General features: G+C 57.5%; 1 long non-coding RNA gene across 1 annotated transcript; it reads right to left on the bottom strand.

Annotated features, from left to right (window-relative positions):
* Nucleotides 1–10,226: 10,226 nt before the first annotated feature.
* Nucleotides 10,227–16,415, bottom strand: LOC140688139 (uncharacterized). Its single transcript, XR_012062908.1, has 3 exons — nucleotides 15,669–16,415; nucleotides 14,016–15,568; nucleotides 10,227–10,511 (listed from the first exon to the last, which is right to left on the bottom strand). It is a non-coding gene; the product is annotated as an uncharacterized lncRNA (long non-coding RNA).
* Nucleotides 16,416–17,489: the final 1,074 nt, after the last annotated feature.

Raw genomic sequence — 17,489 nt, 5'->3', positions numbered from 1 at the left:
ATGATGGATGGCCTGGGGGAGGCCCCGTCCACCCCTCGCACCGACCCTTGGACAGGCTTTCCAGGGCCCGCCTGCTGATCTTCAAGACTAGTTCTCTTTGGGGTGAAAAGTGAGTACCCCAGATCAGGGCTGTATCACCCTTCTGACGTCTGTGCACACACTCGCCCACACACACCACGGCTCAGGTCAGCCAACCTTAAAGGCTTGGAATCCAGCAAGCTCAGCTCCCAGAAACTTGCCTGAGCTCACAAGGCCAGACGCTCAGCTTCTTACTCACCTTCTGTGAGTCTTTACGGGGGTCACACTCAAGTTCCTGAGGGGCCAGGGTGCCAACAGAGCAATTTTGGACGAGGATGCAAACTGACCGCCACCTCCCAGGAGAGGCCCACCCCAACCATCTTGATCTGTCCAAGGGCTGGATGACTCAGACCCCACTATTTCCTGGGAAGAGCTAGCCAGCGGGTCCTGTGCCCCTAGATCCTCACAGGTGATCGGAAACAGAGGAGATTACGAACCCTAGCCCAAACACCCCGCCTTTGAGCCACAAGCTTCCTGTCACACAGAACAGAATGAGCTGCGTGGGCTCCGTCACCACCTGAAGGTGGAGGTGTCACGTGGCCACGCAGGGTAAACAGCGGGCCCCCGTCTGTCCCGACCTCCCCTCGTCTCATCCATCCCGGCTCAAACCCCACCCCTCACCCTGGCCAGCTCCGGGAAATGACAAACACCGGATAGAACCGACGGGGACCCCGGAGGCCGGATGCCCACCGTCCAGGACTGTTTATGCTCGAGGCCGTCCGTCTTGGAAGAAAAATGTGAGAACGCCTTTTCAGAACATGGTGGCCAAGCGAGGCCCGTCCGGGTGCCAGGGGAGCCACACAATAGGGGCAAGTGCGTAGCGGAAGGATAGGGCTGGGCACGGCCGCCGCGGGGACAGGGTCGCGGGCTGGGCCCTTCCCTCCCCCTTCTGTCCAGATGCTGCAAGAGGCACCTCGGTTCTGTTCCCCAGCCTGGCACCCAGTGCTTGACCTGCCTCAGCCCAGCAAGCCGTGTGAGCCAAATCCAGCTCCCGCTGACTGACCATAGAAACACGGAGATTTGGGTGATGGACATTCAAGATGGACACACAGGTTCCTTGTGAGGGTTGTTGGAATAAGTCCCTTCGAGAAGCAGCCTTTTTATTTTATTTCAGCTCAGGTGCTACTGTTTATCCAGAGGAAGGCGAGTTCTCTGAAAAGAAAGGTATCTCTGAGCTCTGTGGCCGGGTCAGCTGCTCAGACGGTGCTCCTCACAGAAGCTTCAGCCTTTCAGCAAAGAGGGATCATGAGGCACGCGGCTCCCAGACTCTCCACGAGAACTCAGCTCCCTGCTAGCGTCACTCTTACCCGTCTCACATCTTCACGAGAAGCAAATTTCTTGAGATATCCACCCAGAAAAAAAACCCAGTCAATCATTGCTTACTAAGCGCCTCCACGTGCAGAGTCCTGTGGGGAGGACTCCCCGGTCCCCACAGCAAGAGCTGCTCCTGGGAACCGGGAAAACTCGCCCTCGGCTTCCAGAGGAGTAGCTTTGTGGGCTCTGCAGACGCTGTGCTTTGAGTAACGGGTCTGCGTTCTTAGTGGCTATGTGACTGGAGCCAAATGATTGTAAGCCCCTTTCTGCCTGGGTTCTCTCATCTGCAAAACGGAGATGATCATGGTGCTGACCCCCCTTGAAGGGGCGGTTATGAAAATTAAGTGCGAAAGTGCACATAAAACTCATAGCCCTGCTCTTGGCCTCAGAAACCTGCACCGAAGAGCTGAGGGGCTGAGCCGTGTCTAACAGGCCCCAGCTGACAAGCCCACTTCTCCCGCTGGTAGAGGCCCCCGGCAGGCAAGGTTCCCTCCACCCTGCTGGCCCCCCGTCTCGCATGTCCTCGTCCGCCAGGTCCGGAGTGGCTCGCCACCCGTCCACAGTGTAGTCCAAGCAGAGGGACACAGGGATGCGGGCAGATCCAGAGTCACATCTCCACCACCCACGGCCAGCACCTGTTCACATGCCCACGCCTGGCTGCAAGGGCGCGCGGGAAGTGCAGTCTTTATTTGGGGCCGTGACTTCCCTGGCTCAAAATGGGGGGTATTATTATACAGAGGAAGGGAAGATGGATATTGGGGGCCAACAGGCAGTCTGCTTATTCTCTGAGGGAAGTAAGGTTATCTCATTTTGCAGATGATGACCCTGAGGCTCAGAGAGGTGAAGTAAATTGCTCCAAAACACACAGCTTCTTAAACCCTCCAGCCTTACCCACTGGGCCACACTGCCCCGTCAGCAGTGGCCAGAAGAGGGTGTGATCTCTCCACACTAACTCTTGGACTCTCACTGAACAGTGTGGTCATTTGGGGGCAGGGCGGGCCTCGGGCCTTGTGTCATCTGGGCCTCCCAGGAAGAGGCCACAACGACCAGGCAGGCAGGGCGTCCTCAGGAAGGCGGCTGCCCCGAGGTGGGAGGCGCCCAAGGAGGCCCTTTCCACTCGGACCATTTTTTTTCCAGCGTCTCAAGGGATTAAGATAGCAGAAAGGGAGCCTCTCCCCAGGAGCTGAGGCTGCGGCCCGCAGGCTCTCCTCCCCCGCCTCGCTCGGCAGTGTCCACTGGGGCGGGGTGGCCAGGCGGGGACAGGCTCTCCACCCCAGCTTCCCTAATCAGCTGACATGGGCTGGGGGCTCGTCACGCGCTGGGCAGGGCGCCAGTGCTCCGCGTGCTCCATTAACCCACGAGGACTGGCAACAGCCCCGAGAGGCAGGTCCCGCCACCCGGGGGGGACCCGGGCCGCTGGGCACCGGTACACCAGCCTTGTCCCACACGGAACTGCTGTCTCCTTCAGTGAAGTTCAGGGGAAATGCAGCTCAAGGGACCCTCCTCTCACACAGGATCCTGGAGCCGCCCCTCCGACAGCTCTCGGAACCCAAGAGATTTGGGTTCAAGAAGAACACTGTCGCCACGCTGGATGTTGGGCCGGAACTGCCCTCAGGCTGGGCTTCCTCCCCTGAGACACGTCCCCCGCGGCCCTCAGCCTACCCTGCGGTGTGTGGGGGGTGGGGGCAGCCAGGCTGGGGTGGGGGGGCTGGGGGAGGGGGCGGCCTGCCCTGTGGTGTGGGGAGGGGGCGGCCAGGCCGGGGCTGGGGGGGAGAGGGTGGGCTCTTTGTCGCGGCGGCAGCGGGCGATGCTGTCTTTATTGGTCTTTTTTACCTTTCAAATGAGATCAAAATTTAAAATAATTAAATTCATGAAAGAAAGAGACGGAGATGAATCTACAGATTATGGGTGACTCAGACAAGGTCGTCACCCGTTGGAAAAGAAACTGCGATGTCCCCCTTGTCCACACATCTTTTTGCACCTGGTGATCGCAGAACCCTGTCAATGCTTGGCCAGCATAAAAGAAATACAGTTAAAGTTTTAAAACTTCTTACATATTAAAGCATGGTCCTTGCCCCCAGGGAAGCTGGTCTGGACACAAATAACCCCAGCCCAGTGAGAGGAGATGGGAGGGTGACCCGAGACTGGCCCTCAAGCCGTGATGGTCCTTGTGGGAGGCCACAGACCAGGCCTGTTTCCCGCACTATCTCCTCAAAACAAAACAGTGTGTGTTGCGGGACCCTCCCGTCCCCCTTGACGAGACTGGACCCCAGGGGAGCCAGCTATGTAATACCCCCTGTTCTCGGGGGCACCGAGGTGCCAGACCGAGTGCCTGAGCTGCCCGACGACACTTACCTCCCGGGGCCCTCACAGGCCGTCCCGGGGGAGAGGGGGCTGACGTGCGTATCCACGTGCTCCCTGCTGTCCCGGGCTCACGCCAGCTCCCGGCAGCCTTCCTTCTGCCCTTTCTCGTCTCCCCTGGGGATGGGCCTTCTCGAAAGCCTCAGGCTGACTCCCAGGAGCCTTGAGGGCCAAGGGGATACGGGCAGGGCTGCCACTCATGAGCCGCCTCCCACTGCCCGCATCTGCACCTGCACCTCTCACTTTTTCACTCCTTGCCCTTACCTACACGCTTCTAAGTCTTAAGTCATGTCCTTGATAACAAGAAAAGAGCAACAAAAGTTATGTGAATTAAAAAAAAAAACAAGAACTGTTTGCCCCCAGCTTCTCCCCAGAAGAGGCGGCTGGCGGTGGGGCACCAGGACACAGCTTCCTTCCAACCAGGTCCTGCCTCCGGCCATATGCCGCCTCCTTGCCTCCTCTGGACACCTGTGGCCCATCAGGTGACACGTCATTATATAACTGAACAACCACTGGTGTCCATCAGCAGCCTGGGGCCGCCACTGGCTGGCTGGCTGTGATGACCTGGCCCCAGCTAGGCCCCTTTAGATAGAAATTCCTCACTTTTTGGTGGTTAGGACTGAACAGGGCCCCTACATGGGAGTTTGCCCTTTTCATTCTGAGACGTTTAAATTATTATTGAGCGTTGCCCAGGGAAGGAGACACCCAGGAGGCAGGGGCATCTGGGCCATCTGGGGACCTGGGGTCTCCTCACAGAGACGCGGGTTCCTACTGCTCCTCAGGGTGCTCCGGGGTGGGGAGCACTCGACAGCAGCGAGAATGAGGCCACACGGCAGGGTCTGGGAAGTCATCTGTGCACTTGCCCCCAGCACAGCGCCGGGTTATCCCCTGAGCAGAATAAATCTACAGCCGCTTCTGGAACTCCGTGTCTCAGGCAGGGGCTGAACCTGAAACCCTGTAGGGATCAGCCCTGCTGTATGACCTTGGGCAAGTGACTTAAACTCTATCTGCTTTTGTTTCCTCCTCTGAAAAAATGGAGCCAATGATACTTGCTACTAATATGAATAAAATAACACCTTCCCTTGTAAATGAAATGAAATAATAGGGCAAGGATAACTGGGAGCTGCTGCCCTGTTTAGAGCAGAGAGCTTGGGCCTCAAGGATGATGATGGTTATTACTGTCATTGTCATTATGGGGCAGAGTGTGGTGTAGGAGGAAGGCTACAGGATTTGGCGACTGAGAAATCTGCGGGCTCTGCCACTTGCTGTGTGTCCTTAAGAGAATCATTTAACCTCTCTGAGCTCAGGTCCCCATTCATGAGATGGGTTCTTGTTGTGGCATATAAGATAATGCAGCATTTTCAAAAGTGTACAGTGGATTCTTGGGTGGGACAGATGATTTTAGGTGATTGATGGGCAAATTTTTTATTTTAATGGTTAATGTGTTTCTTTTCGTGTTTATTAGGGAAAAATGCAGAATTAAGTATCAAACTTGTCATTTTTCAGGAATTATTATTAGGGCCGAGACTCCTTTTATGTGCACTTAAATGTCTTCTACAGCGAATCTACTTGAAAAAAATACTAGCGAAAGGTACAGGGGAAATAAAACCACGACGGGCGTGGGGGAGGCGGTAGTCGGGTGAAGTCAGGCTGGTGCCACGCCGCCCGCAGCCCCGGGGCGGCCGCGCCCACGTCTCTCCACTTCCCCGCCTGTGCTGGGGGACTGCTCCGCGCCGCAGGGGGAGGCCCAGGAGTGCCGAGAACCTTCCCCCAGTGAGTGATGGGCGCCTGAGGCTGACTGCGTCACTTCCCGCCCTGTGCCCGGCCCTGGGGCAGGACTCCGAGACCTCTGTGTGGTCGCCCAGAGGATCCCTGCTGGGGCCGAACCCCAGCTGCCCACACACTTGTTAACGACCTTGGTCGGCATTCCTTGGCTGGCAGCCCCTCCTCCATCTTTAAAGTCAGCAGCGTAACATCTTCAAGTCTCTCTCCCATCTTTCAAGGACTCTTCTGATTACACTGGGCCTACTCAGGTAATCTAAGATAATCTCCCTATTTTAAAATGTTTAGCCCCAGTCACACCTGCGAAATGCCCTTTGCTATGTCAGAGCACACACTCACTGGCGCCAGGGCTGGGGCAGGGCGGGGGGGTCTTTGGGGTTAACCTGCCGACTGACAGCAGGCCCCCCCGGACAAGCTGCCTACACCCCAGATCTTTATCTCGGTGTCTGCTTCCGGGAGACCCAGCCTACCTGCCGAGATGAAGCCCACCACCACTCGGCCTCAAGGGTCCCTCGCCCTGTTCTCTTGGGAGCCTGTGTGAGCCTCAGTGTGTGGAACTGGACCTCACGCTGCTGCGGCCCCCACTCTAGCCTACACGTGCCCCACCGGCCAGGGCTCCCAGAGCTCTTAAGTTTTAGGTGCAGGAATATCAAGTTTGGTCTCACAGTTGACCCTGACGGCCTGTTCACCTAAAAGAAAGAGCCTGGCAACACTGGCTGCTTTCCCCAAACTTCTCAGAGCCCCTCTGTCTCCAGTAGTGGGGACAGAACAGACCCCCTGCTCAGCTGAGGTGGGGAGGCGGCAGGAAGTGGGGTCCCTGTCCTAAGAGGGGAAGATTTTGCCCCAAGCTCCTAGACTTGGGAGTGGAGTCTGGTTGCCCTGGCTGCGAAACTCAGCTTTTCTTCTTCCCAGCTAAGTGAAACTTCATTTCCCCGAGCCTCCATTTTCCCATCTGTGAAATGGGATGATAATATTCACCCATCTCCAGGGATGATAAGCAAAATGCCTAGCCGCTCACACGGAACAGGCATCACACGTTCTGAGCAGGGCCAGGCATACACAACCAGCCTGGTGGACCCAGCGCTGAGAGCTGAGCACCGCCTCGCCCGCCACGTGGCCGTCGGGAGCATGTGAGGAGACCGCAGGTACAGCAGTGTGTCCTCCAGCAGCGGTGGCCGTGATGAGCTGCCACTGTCCTACCAATGCCATCAGGTCGTATCACTGCGCTAAGGATGAGTCTCTCAGCCAGGTGCAAACTGGGCCTTTCGAAAAGCAAGTCCAGATCAGTGCATGGCAGGCAGGCCTCGCTGGACGAGGCAGCAGAGGCCAGGCGACGCTCAAGGGAAAGGCACAGTCAGGACTGGCCACAGCTCCACCACGTCTGGACTCTATCTTGAAAATCAGGACAAGTCTTGCTTGAGGCTTGCCCCAGATTGCTCAACTGGAGCATCAGATCTTGGCATCAGTTGTCCAGACAGAGGGCCACGTGGAGATGAGTGCAAAGCCAGGCCCCAGAGCAGGCAGGAGGGCGCTGGTGCTGCCCCTCTGCCCTGGGGAGGGAGACGGAGGACCCGGGAGGGCAGCTGGCCTGGCTCCGAAGCTGGAAGACTCGGGGACCTGGATCCCGGAGAGGCCTACATCTGCAGATTCTGTCCGAGCTGAAGCCGGAGCCCAGCTGTCCTGTTACCTATTAGGGGACGTGAACCCTGCAGAGGCCCAGGCTGGCTTTGGAAACCAAATGTGGGTGATTCCAACGCCCTGAGTCATGCCTGGGAAAGAGCGCTGGTGGGCCACGTTGCACGGGCGGATTCCCGTTTCCCGTTTTGTTCCCCTGCACTTGCATCCTGTCCTGGGCCTGTGGGACAGTGGGGTGGAATTTGGAAAGAGGACATGTCCCCACCTCAGGGACCCTGGAGGAGAACTTGACCGGAGGAAAACAATGGATGGGATACAGTGCCACCCCCTGTTGGGACCTTCCCTCCAGGCAGCTCGGGGAGGAGGGGCAGGAGTTCAGAGCCAGCCCGACAGCTCTGTTCCTAGGCAACTCAGGGAATGGAACCACGGAACCACACAGCCACCAAACAAAAAAGGGCCATGATTTGTGTGCAGACCCTTTGCATACATTGTCACATATATGATCTCATTCAGTCTTCACAGTAGCCCCTACAAAGTAGGTACTATGTGCATCCATCCCATTTTATAGATGAGGCTGCCGAGGCCCAGAGAAGTTAAGTAACTTGCCCAAGGACACACAGTAAGAGAGTGGTGGAGCCTGAGCTTGCCACCGGTCCATGAGGCGCTCAACCTCTTCAACACGCAGAGAGAAGAGAGCTGTCGACTCACAGTGTGTCTTCTAGACATACATCCCGTGGAGCCCAGTGGACGGCATTAACCGGACAGTACAAAGGATGCGGTGATCCGAAGGAGAAGCCATTTGCGCGAAAGCAAGGGTCTTCTTGAGCAAGTGAGATCCTGATACCGGGCGACCCTGACACCAGGACCAAGCCCTCTGGCCCCCTAGCCCGCAGCTGAAAGTCTGTGCTTCAGCTCCCGGTCTTAGTGAATGCCAGGGAGCGGCTGCCCCTGGGACCATCCCTTTCAGGGCTCTGAACCGCTGCCGAGGCCAGCGTCTCCACACACGGAAGCTGCACAGTGTGTCTCCTCTAAGCACACGTCCATCCAGAACCTGTGAATGGGATGGTACTTGGAAATTGGGTCTTTGCTGATTTGATTTTAGTTAAAATGAGGTTACACTGGATCAGACTAGGGGCTAAACTCAATGACAGCTGTCCTGACAGGAAGGCCACACGAAGACACCAGGGGAGGGAGGCTAGGGGAGGCAGCACCTCCAGGGACACTAGGATGGCCGGCACCACCCACCGCACGGCGCGGGGTTGCGCGAGGCCATCAGAGAGAGCGGCCCTGAGACACATAGACTTCTGGCCTCCGAAACCAGGAGAGGAGAGATGTCTGTTGTTTGAAGCCACCCAGCTTGTGACAGCACTGCTAGACACCTGGAAGCAGCTGTTCTACCTGAGCACAAGCCCTCGGCCTACCGAGAGCTGCCCGGCCCCTCCCCCCTCGGGAGGGACAACCCCCCTCCTAAAGGATGGGTGTGAGAAGCAGCACCGTCTTCGCTGGCGAGGGCTAGTCACGTGATCACCTGGAGCAAAGGCGTCTGGGAAATGCAGTCCGGGGCCCGGCAGCCACGCCTAAGGAGAGTGCTACATAAAGGGCAGCAGTTAGGGGAGGACAGCTAGCCGTGCTTACATAACAAGTATCTGTTTGATTCCTTAATTAAGGCATTAGCAAATGAAGGAGCAAACAGACCACTTGGAAAAGACGGTTCATAAATGGCGGTTGGATGTTGAGCTGACTCACGGACCCCAAACGGATCGCACTGGGACATCTGCCCGCCTCAGCCCTGCCTGCTTTCCTCCCTGCATGGCGCCACCAGGTGCGTCACCCACTGGCAGGGCCTTAGAGGGGTCTAGAGGCCAGTCGTCAGCCTCTGCCTTTCCCACGCAGAGACACAGGCCCAGGGTGGCGTGGGGACAGGCCAGGGTCACAAGGCAAGCTTGTCAGTGAGGAGCCAGGTCCCTGGCCGCCTGACCCCAGGCCAGTGCCTGGGCCACTCTATAGCCACTGGACCCTCATTGTTCACTAATTACTGCAAGTCCAGGCCTGCGGAGCGTCTGTGTGGGGACGCTGTGTAAACATTTCCTCTTTGGCAGGGCAGGAAATGAAGGGATGACGAGGTCAAGTGACTCCACTGGGCTCCTGCCGCGCTGCTCACCATCCAGGCCCCCACCCGAGCCTGCTGGCGGCCCTTCCCCAGGCTCTGGAGTTGGGTCAGAGGGACAGCGAACAGGCCACGGGCCCCTCGTCGCTGCCTGCGCCTGGACCAGGGAGCCCTGGTGTTGAATCCTGCTCTGCACGTCCCAGCTGGGTGCTCTTGGGAAAGTTGCTCAACCTCTCTGAGCTTCCATTTCCTCGTCTGCCAGTTCCCTTTCTCCCTTGTGGAGTGTAAGGATTGAGCGACATCCCGTGGGCAAGGCATCTGGTGTAGGCCCTGGCAGATAGTGGGTTCTCACGTTGTTTCCATAATGTTTATGCTCTTTTGGAAAGCTTAGTCACTGAATTGTACACTTTAAAATGATTATAATTGTGTATTATGTGAATTTCACCCCAATGAAAAAAGAGTATGTATTAGATTTTTCTCCACTGTCCCCCATCACATACACTTACACACATGTGCACACTCAGGATTCACACAGCCACATGCTCTCACTTGCTGACACACTCACTCACACACTCTCATTTGTTATCACATTGAAAACTCGTAATACCCCTGCAAAGGGACACCCTGATCCCAGCTTGCAGATGGGTAAACTGAGGCTCAGACAAACCAGCTGCTGGAGGTTGCCCGTCCAGTTAGTGGCAGGGCCAAGAGTCACTTCAGCCTCAGTTCCACTCCAGAGCTGGAGATGAACACCGACTGCAGATCCACCCGGGTCCATGCCTGTGTCCCACACAGTTCACTAACATTCATGAAGTGCTTCCAAAGCCTGCTTTATGCCAGGCACTGGGCTAGGAGCCCCCCCTTCCCCACTGACTTTTGTGCTCAGAGGAACTTCTAGGTGAATTGATCTGGCACCCCATTTAAAAGAAGACTAAACAGACCAGAGAGGTTACGTGACTTGCCCAAGGTCACACAGCTAATTAGTACCAGACCAGATACACAGCCGAGGCTTCCTGTCCCCGCTCCCTCCCTGGCCAGTGCGGCCCCTGAACCAGCTGCAGACATCTCCTGGGGAACTCTGTTCCAAAGACACAGCTCAGTGACCGTGACGCCAGCAGGCAGGCCGGTGGCGCTGGGCTGTAGCAGATGTGATGTACTTTGAAGAGTCTTTAGATAACAGGTCCATTTCGGAGCAGGTCAAAGTCCAAGACCCACTCCCAGGTCTCTTAGAGTCCTGGAAAGAAAAGGGACTTTGAAACTTAGGAGGAAACAGTTTCCCAGTCGCCTGTGTGTCAGATCAAGTTATATCCCCGCCCCCTCGTGTGCACTGTGGGATTTTTTAAAATAATATTTCCCATTAAACTTCAAAAATATGTTAAAAGAGCAAAAAAGAAACAAGCCCTTCTGAGCACAGCAAGAAGCCCACGCGGTCGGGAGTGGGCTGCCCTCTGCTGGACAGAAGGGGCACGGCCCCGTAACGCTCAGAGCCCTTCCAGCCCCCGCTTACCGCGGTCAGTAGCCACGTTCCTCGTACAGGGGTCTGCACCTCTCTGTGACTCCTGGCCGCTCAGAGCTCAGGACCGTGTCTGAAGCATGGCCTGTGCTGTTCACGCACTCACGCACTCATTCATTCACCCTGCCACACATCTTTTCTGAGCAGCTGCTGTCTGCTGACCACTGTCCCGAGACAGGACAGAGAAAGCCCTGCTCTACAAGGCGAACCCATTCCAGACGGGGCCCCAGACAACAGCAGCTTACACACTACAGACAAAGCAAATTAACCCAAAAGCCGAGGTGGCTCTAAGTGCTGTGAAAGATCACAGAGGCCGGTGAGGGGCGGTGGCTGTGAGGCGGGCAGGGAGGCCATGCGAATGCAGCGCGGGATGGCGTCGGGTGGGTGGGTGGGGAGCGGCGCTCCAGGCAGAGGGCACAGCCAGGGCAAAGGCTGGGCCGAAGGGCGGTGTTGCCTGGTCGTTTAGAGCAAGGGGTTCTTGGTGGCTGGGTTGTAGGAACGGGGGAGAAGATGGGGGGGCCAAGTGGACAGGGGCTGTCCCTGCAGCCCCGCGGACATTTGAATCAGGGCTGCCTCCAGCAAACACGCGAGAGAACCATACTCAGACAGATGAAGTGGAGGCCCCCTGCACTGAGGGACCCCGAGGCCTGGACCTCAGAGGAGGTCAGGGTGAGAGCAGAACTGCACTCATCACCTTGTGGGGAGGGTCCCAGAGTCCCCAGGATGAGGGCAACCTGGGAACCACAGTCTGAAATGAGCCTCTCCCACCATCACAGGGTAGTGGGGGCAGCTGCTCACATCTGGGGGAGCTAGCTAGGCTCTCAAGTTTCCCTGTCGTCTGGTTCCCAGCTGGTCACCCATGCGGAGGTGGCCCTCATGGAAAGCTAGAGTGTCCAGAGGCTGCCGAGCAGGGGAGGGCAGGGGCAGGCTGGGCCCACCATCCTGAGCAAAGGCCTCCGTGTCCAAGGCCACCGCTGCCCACACTCAGTTTCCTCTCAGGAAGAGGGCCCGCTTCCCTTCAGCTCGGTTCATGATGACGAATGGAGGCAGCTGACCCCTGGCCCCAGGGTCAGCGGGCACCGTGTGCACCCATGGCTGGGCAGCATCGCAAGGGCTCAAGGTGGAGACCCGCAGGCCGGCACTCGGTCGCTGTGAAGGGCGGGGAGGAAGGCAGGGTTCCATCCCATGGCTGGGCACCCTGGGAGCTGCCTTCACCTAGCCCAGAGGAAAGTGTGGCCCCAGCCGGAGGCATCGGCGCTGCCAGGGACCTGAGAGAAATGCAGTCTCAGGCCCACTCACCCCACTGAATCCAGCTGCGTCGAACACGCCCACCTCACTGGCCCTGATGCACCGGGTGGCTGAAACCAGCCATGTGCCCTGCCAGCTGCTCCCGGCTGCTGGCATCATCCCAGGTGATGGCTCAGTTTCTCTCCCCACCAAGGCCACTCCATGAAGGACATGAGGGCCAGCTCAGGGCTAGTGCGGGATGCCTGCCCCAGGATAGCTCTGGGCCAGCCCTCTGCCCACCCCGCCAAGGCCATGAAACTCAAGCGCGGGGGTCCTCCGCCGGCACTCCCACCCGCCCTGCACTCTGGCCTTCCGGCAGCTCCCGAAGTGCCCCGACCTGCCCTGACCCCGGGCGGCAGTGGGCCACAATTAGCTCACACCCATCAGCACTTCCCAGCAGGGCCCCCAGAGAGGAAAGCACTGCTCAGGCGCTGACATGCAAACGCGCGGGGGGTGGGGGGCGGCTGCGCTGGGGCTCCGGGGCTCCACCGCCCCGCGGTCCAGGGCAGCTCCCGGGACAGCTGGGCACGAGGGGGCCTGCCAGGTGGCAGCGGGGTTGTGGCCATGACACTCAGGGTGTTTGAGGGACAGGCTGAAATCACACGCCCAGGGCCAGCAGGTGAGCAGTTGGCTAGGGAGGAACTTGAACAGAGAAGAGGGTGCAAGGGCCTAGGGGGAAATTCTCAGCTCCAGGCACCACGGGCAGAACAATTAAATGCTTGCTTGCTTGTTTTCTTCACTCTTGCAAGGTCAGGAATTGCTGTCTTTGCGGGATGGCAGAGATTGGTGTGAGAGCTGGGATTCAATTCAGGCGTACTTAGAAAATTCCAGAGCAGGGAGAGTGGAAATAGGTGGGATGGAGAGGTAGGCAGGGGCCACGGGAGGGCCTCTGTCTGCACGTCTCCCTACGTGGTCAAGGCCAGCTGTGAGGGCCGGAGGGAATCAGGGTCTCCACCAAACCCGATCCTGGGCTGCAAGCTGGCCAGAAGCTGGGTCCTTGCCTGGAGTCACCATGTCGTGCACTTGGATGGGGTGTAACTCCACTAGAGCATGAGCCCCGTGGAAGCAGAGGCTGCCCCAGGGTTCACTGCTGGACCCCTAGCAAGTGGCCCAGTGTCTACACCCAGTAGGTGCTCCAGCGGTACGTGATGACTTGGCCAGAAGCACGACAGGGGGCAGGGAACTTGGCAACGGCCCGGACGACAGAGAACCAGGCCCCTAGGGGACGCTCACTACGAATGTGCCGGCCACCCCGCCGTTCCAAGGGCAGCCCCTCCCCCTCCTAGAACCTGCCTCTCCCTGTCCCCTCCCTTCCCACCCCCTTCTCCCTCTTCCCCCTGCTCCCCCTCCTCCCTTTCTGTCTCTCTCTCTCTCTTCCCTCTCCCCTCCTCTCCTCTCACCCTCCTGGACAGGCTGAGGCAGCACACATTTCCAGGACACCTGTCCCATGACATGTGGCCGAGGCCAGAGTGGTTTGCAGACTCCCGAGGAAGGGGAAACTGAGGGGCAGGCACATAAACAGTGTTCATGGGATGGGAAGGGAGTCACAGGGGTGCAGCAGGAAGAAATGGGGGAGACTTGGGAATCACGTGCATCTCCGTCGATGGGGAGCCAAGGATCCGGGGAGAAAGTTGCCCAAATGCACCGGCAAGTTGGAGCCCTGGCTCCTGGCAGCTCCATGCAAGTCACGCCAGCCCCATATCCCAGCCGCGGCGGTCAGCCTACACATGGCAGCAGACGCCACCGGTGCCCCACCCCTTCCGTGGCTCTGACGTGCACTTCCCCCAGCTTCGCTGTGCCTTGCTGCTTCAGGCATGCACCTGAGACTCTTCTGAGAACGGTCCCAGGGCTCCTGGGACCGCCAGGCCCAGCCCCCGGGGCAGCCCTCAGCCACGGCTTACTGTTTGGGACTAGGAAACCAGTGCTGCATTGACTCACCCTCCAGAGCCCCCACTGGGCCCAGGCTGAGGTGGGGTCTCAGCTTCAAATTGCTGCTGGCCTGGTGTCTTCATTCCTTGTTTGCTTCACCCCTTCCTGGTTTCTCTGGTGGGGGGGGGGTCTGTCTCTAGGGAACCCAATAGATGACCCTCAGTTGATTACCTTCCCAATGAGCCTGTTTAAAGAGCTTTTAAATCAATGCAGCTGCTTCCCAGGGAGAAATAATTCATATTTACATAAATTTGCATACAGTTCTGGATCCCCCAGAAGTCTACCCACACCTGCCTTTGAGCCTTTGAGACCATGAGCCCCAGGTTAAGATCTGCTGCCTCCGTGTGTGTGTGTGTGTGTGTGTGTGTGTGTGTGTGTGTGTGTCCAGTGGAGGGCGATGGGCAAGACAGGGCCTGCATTTGGACACCAGCCACCCACTGTAGTTCGAGTGACCTTGGGAAATCTTTCCCCGGCTCAGCTCAGTTTTCCTGCAAAATGGGTAGAACAATACAACCATCGCAGGACCCATGGCGACTGGTTCCCAAAATCCACATGAAGTGCTTAGCACAGTGCCTGGCACCTGGTAGGTGGTATAAACACTGATACTGTTACTGCTGTAATTTTACCAGAAGCTGCTGCAAGTCCTTACGGACTTGTTTGTTATTAGAATAATTTAATATGCCAAACCACTTAGAGGCCGTTTGGTAAGGTCTGACTGACTTCCAGAATCCAGATATTTCAAATCATAAGTAGCAGTTACTTTCTTCATACAACCTCAATCAAATCTGTAGACAAGTCCTGCGTGGGACAAGGAAAGGCAAGGAAAGCCAGGTGCAGTGCCAGGGGCGAGGGAGGCTACCCCAGGTGCCACAGTTAGCAGGGCTGACGCAGACTGCCTTGGGGCCCGCCATGGCATGGGAGACTCCCAGGTGCCACACACACTGTTTGCCACTTTTCTGGAAAGACTTCTTGAGGACCGGAAATCTGGATCTGTTGTCTTAACGACCATGTCTTCTGCTGTTCATCAAACTTGGAAAGCAGCTGCTAAAATATCGCTTCCGCCTCGTGGTTCCCATGCAGCTCACTCCCAGGGCTGGGGAAAGTGCAGCGCTGTCAACAGTTCACAGCCTTCGCCTTTTCCTCTCCTTTCCAATTCAGGAACTGAGTGTAGTTCCTTTCTCCCCAACGCCAGGCAAGAGAGGAAGCAGTTTCTGCCCAGCGCAGCCTGTGCAGGCAGGCTGGGGTGGGCTGCTGGTTTCCTGCCTGCCCTTTGCCCCCTGAAACCCCCTGCCCATCCTCCACTAATGAATGGGCCGCCTCCAGCCACATGTTCCCACTGCTCCTGCCAGGCAGCCCACCTGGATTTCACCTACTCACCAGACAGACACAGGCAAGGGTGGCCAGGGTTGGCAGAGGGGTCTTCTTTGAAATGAAAGGATGAGCTTCACTCACCAATGACACAGCCATCTGTCCCTCCCCAAGGCAGCCACCGACCACGTGGGGTCCCCACAGTTCATAGGTAGAGCATTTCTTACGTGGCCTTTCTGTTGCACCACTAACACCTGCTCAGTGGAGAAACACGTAGAGCAGAACAAAGGAAATAAACCACCACAGTGGCATCAATGAAATAAGAACAATGACCAAAGACCGTGCAGGACTTACCGGGCCAGGCACTGTGGGAAACAATGGGAAACACCCTCCCTTTGTGTCCATCCACTGGCTGGATTCTAGTCTAACTCCTTGCTTGCTCCAGTGCTTGAGCCACCAAGAAGCTGTCATCTGGCTTGTATGCCTCTAGGAGTGGGGAGCTCATTCCTTGCCAGGGCTGGAAAGGCCTCCCACGTGACGAGATGAAGCTGGCCTCCTGCCCATTCCTCCGTCGGACCTTTGGCGCCAGCCCCATAAAGCAAGTCTGGTCTCGGCCTGTGAGACACCTGAACACAGCAGTCCTTCCGCCTTTCGGTTCCTTCACCCTTTCTCTTGACTTCGTCCCCATGTGACCCCCTCTCCCTGGACACAGAAGCCAACACTCACTGCAGGAGTCCTCCAAGCCAGGCGCTGGGACGTCCTCTCAGTCCGCACAACAACACAGCCACGCGGGCGCTTTTCTTATCCCAGTGCCCCAGGTGAGGACGCCTGAGCGTCAGAGACGTCAGCTGTGCGCCCCAAGGTGCACGGACGGAGTCCAGAGACTCTCTCGACCCTGAGCCCTCGGCCCGGAAGTCCTTGTCCCTAAACCCGGAAGTGCTTTCTGCCAACTCGGAGAGTGTCTCTGAACCCCGGCAGCACCTGTCGAAGCTCGGCCGTGTCACCGTGAACCCCGAAGGCCTGGGGGTCTTCCAGAGCACCTGGTAAAGGGCTGTGAGCCTGAGACGATGGAACGGCTGCCTTAGGAACTGGCGTGGGAGGTTCTCTGTGCCATGGTCTGCGCCTGCGCCTGCGCCTGCGCGCGTCGGCCGGAGACCTTGCGGCTCGCTCCCGGGGGGGGGGGCGCTGGGGGACCAGCACTCGAGGAGGGCGGGGACAGCTCCTTGTCACCCTCCCTCCGTCTTCACTGTTTGAAGTTAGTTTTCTCCTATGTAATTATTACTGTTTTTCAAATGGGAAACTTAACACGAACCCCTAGAGGGGAGAGACCATATAGAATAGTCATCTGTTCCCCCAAGGGAGACAGCAGTGGGCTGGTTAGCACCCGTTTGAAAGGAGAGGGGAGAAGGGTAGCGGCAGTGAAAGAGAACAGCCTTTTGGAAAAACTTATCCAGATTTTATTACCAGGCGTCATGTGCTGTGTAGGGAGAGCAGGTAGTAAAGGGCCAAAGACCTGTTTTTGTAGCTTTTTTCCTGCTGTGGCCAGCCCTGTAAAGATACAGTGGACACCTGACTTAACGAAATCATCTTCCGTGCCGACAACAGCAACCATTTCTCAGACACCAGCAGGAAAAGATGAGAGAAGTTTCTAATTGCAGTTTGCTCTGGCCCTTGGCCACCAGCTCCACCCCCACCCTTGGCGCAGCGCCAGGTGAGGTCCCTGGGCAACGCCCCAGTTTTCACTGCAGGGATGACCTGGACCAGGCGGTATTTGCTCGGGAGTGTGGCTCCTGGCCTGGCCTACCTCCCAGCCCTGCCAGGCAGAGGAGCCTCCCCGCAGGCTTCCCTGAGGGCCAGAGGCAGAGAAACCCTCCTAGCAGCCCAAATATTTCTCCCTGCAGGTGCCAGGTCCCTCCCCCACGCACCTCCACCCACACGCCCTCCAGAAGAGTAAATTCTGCAAGTTTTCATCAGTTCTTGTCTCTGATGGAACTGAAGTGGGGAGCCAGTAGGAAAAAGGCTGGCTGGCTCTTGGAACTGGTGCTCCAGGGCACCTCACACACTGACGAAGGAAATCCAGATCCGTCCAATGGTGGGTCCTGCACTGCCAGGTGATGCTCAACAGCCTTAACAAAGTCTGTAGCTTTGACCCAGCCGCCTCCACTGCTTGGAAAT

Source organism: Vicugna pacos, chromosome 21 (assembly GCF_048564905.1).
Source record: "Vicugna pacos chromosome 21, VicPac4, whole genome shotgun sequence".
In the NCBI taxonomy this organism is placed as follows: domain Eukaryota; kingdom Metazoa; phylum Chordata; class Mammalia; order Artiodactyla; family Camelidae; genus Vicugna; species Vicugna pacos.
Note: the sequence above shows the minus strand (reverse complement) of the source record. Positions and strands in the feature narration are given on the sequence as shown.